Here is a 6000-nt window from a genome sequence, read left to right as displayed (position 1 = left end):
GCTGCTGCTGCTGCTGCCGCTGCCGCCGCTGCTGCTGATAGTGATGGCGTGCCAGTGCTGCTGCTGGCTCTGTAGCAGAGACTCTGTAGTTGGAGGAGGATCGATAAAAGGAGGAGGGAAGAGCAAAGTGAATAGGCGCCCGGGAAGAAACAAGGGATATCTCTATGGGAGATCCTCCGCTCCGAGATGCGCTCCTGCTGCTCTCTCCGATTCGCCAGAGCGAATCAGTAACTTTCCCAATGTCGAGATGGTCCTGCCTCTAGCCTTCCCTTCCTTTATCTCTTTCTTTCTCTTTCTACCACCCTCTCCCCCGAGCTAACAATCTCACGTCGCTATGGTATTCGAGTTTAGTGAACTTCCGACGGAGGTTTCCCGATAAACGTCCCGCTTTCTGAAGCACGTCCGGTATCGAATTAGGATCGCAATAATTGTTTGATTTCTGTGAGAAACTGACATTTATCAAATATACTGGCAAATATTTTTGATTAAAGTGAAATATCGCATTAACTATTTTAGTTACATTCTTACAAACTGCCTTTGCCTTTGCTGGACGCGCAAATTTTTATTGCGGCTTGAATTTAACTTGCATTTGTTTTGCTGTTAAAATCATTAAAAGTTGTATCTTTTGAACTGATTTGTAGAATATTAAAAAAAATGTTTAATTAATCGTTCACTTTGTTATACGTACTGTCATATCTATGCAAGAGAAGCAAGAGCCACCGTTCTTGAATCACAGCCAAGAATTTTGAGCGAGACCGTTTTTCGTGACGTTTGACCCGTTTCTATCGAACGGCAGTGACGTCATAGCGGAGAATGTCAGATCAATGGTCCCCGGGGAGTTGGTGACGGATGCTCTCCTACCCCCCCCTAACTTAGGGTAGCTCCACTCGTATGGTAGAGTGCGCGATTACGCGCGCTACCGACCCACATCAGTTTTCGGTCGAATGGAAGTTGAGAAAGGCCAATAACGATATCGGGACGTCATCGTAACTAAGGAAGATAATCAACAAATCTATAGGAACCATTTTGGGAAAGTTTTATCACCGATCTTCTATCGCCGGAGGAAAAAAAGACTTTTAAATTTACGTGTCAGAATACGTGTATTCCTTTGCGTATTCCTATTTCAGTTTTGGATACACCGCTGTTTACTTGGAACGATTCGTTCGGCCGCCCTTCTCCCGTCCGCGAATCCCGCGTTTATCTTGGCGTTTAAACTGTCGTATCATACTTTGTACCTGTATTCAAATTTGTATCCAAATCGACTTCGAGACTTCCGTCCCGATTAATGTTCCTTGTCAAATGCCACCTGAACGCTCCGCGTCGCCGTGCGTTAGTTCGCCAGCTCCAGCTCTCTCTCTCTCTCTCTCACGGGATGAGAGCCACTGGCGCGACGTCATACAGAGTTCAATGACGTCACAGGGCGTTCGATACGAGAGCGGGATTTTGTAGTGGGGATCGCTACACCGAGACGAGAGTAAAGAAGAGCGCGATCCCGGGGGGAGGGGGGGGGACGGGGAAAGCGGATACGCGAGAGGTATCAGACGAAGAGAAACCGGCGAAGAGGAACCTTTCCACGCCGTTCTAAACAACGCGGTCCCCTCCCCCCGTTGTCTGATCGTTATCTGTACGTTATCATTACATCCATCATCCATGCCGGTACCGATACGTGCATCCGTATCGCGCCTCTTTCATTTGCGTACTCTCTCGCGTCCTATCATGAACGTTTGATCACGGAGAGAGAGCAACGCGTTGATTGCGCGCGTTAATTAACGCGCTCTTTCCATCGCGCGACGTCTCGTTAATCGCGGATAAATTGCATTTTGCGGTTAACGGAAGGCCGGTTAAACGTAAACTCGTACGATCCTGCCCCCGAGATCTCTCTCGGCGCGGTCTTTCCGCTCCCGCAGATGCGAGACGGGCCGCCGCCGCATTGCGCCACCCCCACCTATCAGCCGCCACCCCGCTCATAAAAGGCACGCTTGTAATTCTCTTACTGTGACAGTAAACAGTTCTCGCACACCTCGCCGTGAATCCTTCGCATTGTGTCGCGGACGAAAAGTTCGACGACGAGTGAGTTACGCGTTGAAAAATAACGGCGTCCCGACTTGCTTGACCGCTCGACCGCTCAGAAACATTTTCGCTATACCGTCGCAAATCCGTTGGACGTTGTGAAATATTCTCGGGGAGAGCCCGATCGCGAATAATAATTTGTCTTGCAATCACTCGTAAATCTCGCCGTGCTTTCTCCTCTCCGTCATGTCGAATGGTAAATTGCTATATAGGTTTCATTAAAAAAAAAAAAAAAAAAAAAAAAAAAAAAAAATATTATTCCTCTTACTCGACTAAGGGGAAACGAGAAAACAATGTTTTATTGCCTTTGTCCAGATTTACTGTTCGCGAAGCGTCGATTTCCGCTAGAAACTACGTACGCACGGTAACAGCACCGTTCACAGATTAGGTACGGACAATACAGAAATTCTCTCAGAGTGCGTCAGTATTAATCGGTCGGAGATATTATTCTCTACTCCGGCGAAACACGTAATCGGCACATAATTTACGGACCGGATGCGCCGAGAAATAAAATGGGAATGAATTGAAACGGTCGTAATTTAAGACGGCATCCATAAAGACAGATCGTGAAAATGTTATGGAATCAATTTCTTCGCTTATATTTCTGAGAAAATGAATTAGAATGAGAAAAGAATGTCGATTTTACGTAATGCAAAATGAGCGAAGATAAAAACAAGCGCTAGCTCAAGTTTATTTTAGAACATTAAAAATAAATAGTTTTTCAAGCATAGATAGTTTTCCCTTTGAATTTTTCTATGAATATTTGCAAAAGACATTTTTATTAAGAAATCTAGTGCTCGTGTTGTAAAAAAATGTACGATAATAGAATTTGAAATTTAAAATTGAGATCAATGTTATATAAAATGGATCTCGAATCTAAAAAGTTGTATTCTTCTTCTCCGTCTTTATTTTCTTCCGAACAGAACAGTGCCGCCATCGCACTGAAGAAAGCCAACTTTGTTGAACTCCCGGTGTTCTCTTACCAGGAAAATTCCAACCAATTCGTGACTTGCTGGGTAACGCATTCGCAGCTCCGATGATAAAGTTCAAAGGAAATTATCGGTACATGATGAACCATTAATATTATTAGATAGTGTAACGAATGTTTTTTTTATGGCCTACATCGTTCTGATCACAAGGCGCTTCAATACTAATCTCGACTTTCTATCGTTATTATATAAAACTTAATTTCTTATCAATATTTATGCCGTATAATCTTCTGCGACAAGATACAAGTATGAATGATTGTGCTATTTAAACAATCCCGATAGGAAACGTTATCTCCAAGGTGGCAAAGGCTCAGCTCCGAGCTTGATAGCTATATAATGCCATGAGTAATGGCATCAATTGTTGCCTAGACAAATTAGCTGAACGATCCCCTTGAGAAAACTAGATCAAAATGGTACATCATGATAAAGGAACCGCAACCATTTGTTGCACGATTGTTACACGAACGTATGTATAATTCGGGTTCGTAGAAGATAACCTTTCCCTCCGTATTATCTCGCGGGCGTCGAACGCATGTTCAAAAAATAATTCAACGCGGAGAAGACAATTTGAGCATGCGTGGGGTTCATCATCCGGCCGAGAGAGAAATTGCGCCTCCAACTTCGATTCACGTCGAATCTTTTCCGCATAAACTAAACGAAGATTTGTGGCTTGTTGATTAACGCTTCGTTAGTCACGCTTACAGGATGTCAGAGTTCAGCGGCGCTATTGGGTTTATATCAGCAGGCTTGTCTACGACAAATGTCACGAAATCTTCCTCTGACAGTTGATATATAATCTCGCGTGCACAACTCGGACGATCTATTATTATCGTGGCGTGGCGCAGTCGAAGCGAGCTTTCAAAAAATTTACCTTCTGACGAGTCTCTGGTAGCCCATCAGTTATGTGCTAATCTTTCTGGCGTATCGCAAATTAACTCCGTCTAAGCAACTAAGCATCCGTCTTGACACACGATGTTTTATTTGCGATCTGATAATTATATGAATATTTTATGTTTAAAGATACATTATTTTTATTTAGAACAAAAATTTGTACAAAAAAAAAATTATTACATTACTTTAGATTGCATTTAAAAGTAATAACAAAGATTTTGTGGCGATTTAAAACTTGGATCAAAAATTACTTAAATATAAAGTAGAAATGTGTTTTAATAGAAATTAAGAAATAATAAGAAAAATCTCCATTTTTTTTTAAATAAGTATTTTAAATATTCTAGATTTATGTAAAGTTTTATCATGATGTAGAAATTAGTTGTTTCTGAAAGTAAAAATTAAATTTTTATTAAGAATACAAACAAAAAAAGTACTGGTACAAATACAATTAAATTTCTATTCATAATAAAAAAAAAATAATTATAAAAATATAAAAATTATAAGTGTAATGTATCCTAAAAATAAACTAGTTACGATTTTTATCAAAATTTGAGAGAATGAATCGAATATAATAATAATAAGTAATAGTATTTCACAAGTAAGATAAAATAGATAAGGAATAAGATGTGAGAATTATATATGCTTAACATATTATTAAATTGTTCGCAAAGTGTTTATTTATTTATATACACTATGAATATTTAATTTCAGAATTTTAACTTGTGAGTCAATATAAGTAGGAATTTGTCCTTGTTGTCTCTTATCGATGGAACTTTATCGCTTTTAACATTAGCCGATACGTTATCCCGCAGGATGTTCTATGACGAACTGTCGTAATTTCCTAAATTGCCTTATCAGCGCTATTGCCCGGATGAGAGAGAACAAAGAAAATCCTCGTTAATATTTATTAAATGCATTTATTAGATATAATTTTTATAGATACATGCATTCATAGACATAATTTTTCTACATCTTTATTTTTTGTACTCTATATTAGACGAATTAGAATAATTGTCTAATAACAATATCTTGCAAAAGAATGGTGCGTCATACTTTATTTATCATTGTAAAAGTATAGCTTTCATTTGTACGTCACTTTCAACACGCTCGCAACTCACGTTGCATTGCAAATCGTATGTGCAGCGATGTGTAAAAAGTTATAGAATAAATACGTCGCGTTCGCAGCGCGCGAATAGAAAAGTCGTAACAGCCGCCTAACAAAAGTACGCAGACGGACCGTATAAGCGGTCGTCTAAATTTGGATCGTACGATGAGACGCGGCGAGAACATTTATGAATTCCAGTTTTCACGCTGGAAATTTGCAAGTTGTTCCATTGCACCGTGAAATGCATGGAATTGTGAAAATTGTGTCGAGCTTTTTTTTTCCGTCACGTACTGATCGCGAAATAGTACGGATCAGAGACAAAGAGAGAGCAGAGAGATTGACGAAAAGAAAATAAGAGGAAAAAGTACCGATAGCAATTTCATAATTTAAAAAAATACTTTTATATCTCTATCTGTGAAAAAAAAAATATATATATATATTTTTTTTCACATACAGATATAAAAGTATTTTTTTAAATTATATATATATATATATATATATATATACCGATGACAAAAGCGAGGTCGACGTGCCTTCGCGCTTCACGTTGTAGGCAGTTTCGAAATAATTAATCAGCACGATTACAATCGACTCGTAAAATTAACGTGCCGTAACCAATATACGTACGTATTTCCTTAAAAGTGAAAGTAAGAGTTACGCGTTGGTATATTCGCGCGTCTGTTGTGCTAAACGCGCGGTCCGAATCTATTCCTTATCGTTATCTACATCGGACATCGCGAGTATGCGTTCAGGACATTCCTAGCGGACCAGGTTGTATCATAACGAAGGTTTAGAAACAAGAGTAAGAAATTACGGCGACAACTGAAAGGCAATTGCACAGTATATACTTATGGAAATTATTAATTTTGCGCATTGAGGGATTTAATATGGCAGAGCGCGCGCGCTCTATCCTAAAAGGCGAAATGTCGAGCGCGCAACCGGGAT

The sequence above is a fragment of the Pogonomyrmex barbatus genome, unplaced genomic scaffold (genome assembly GCF_055798465.1).
Source record: "Pogonomyrmex barbatus isolate J1 unplaced genomic scaffold, ASM5579846v1 scaffold3, whole genome shotgun sequence".
Classification (NCBI taxonomy): Eukaryota; Metazoa; Arthropoda; class Insecta; order Hymenoptera; family Formicidae; genus Pogonomyrmex; species Pogonomyrmex barbatus.
Note: the sequence above shows the minus strand (reverse complement) of the source record.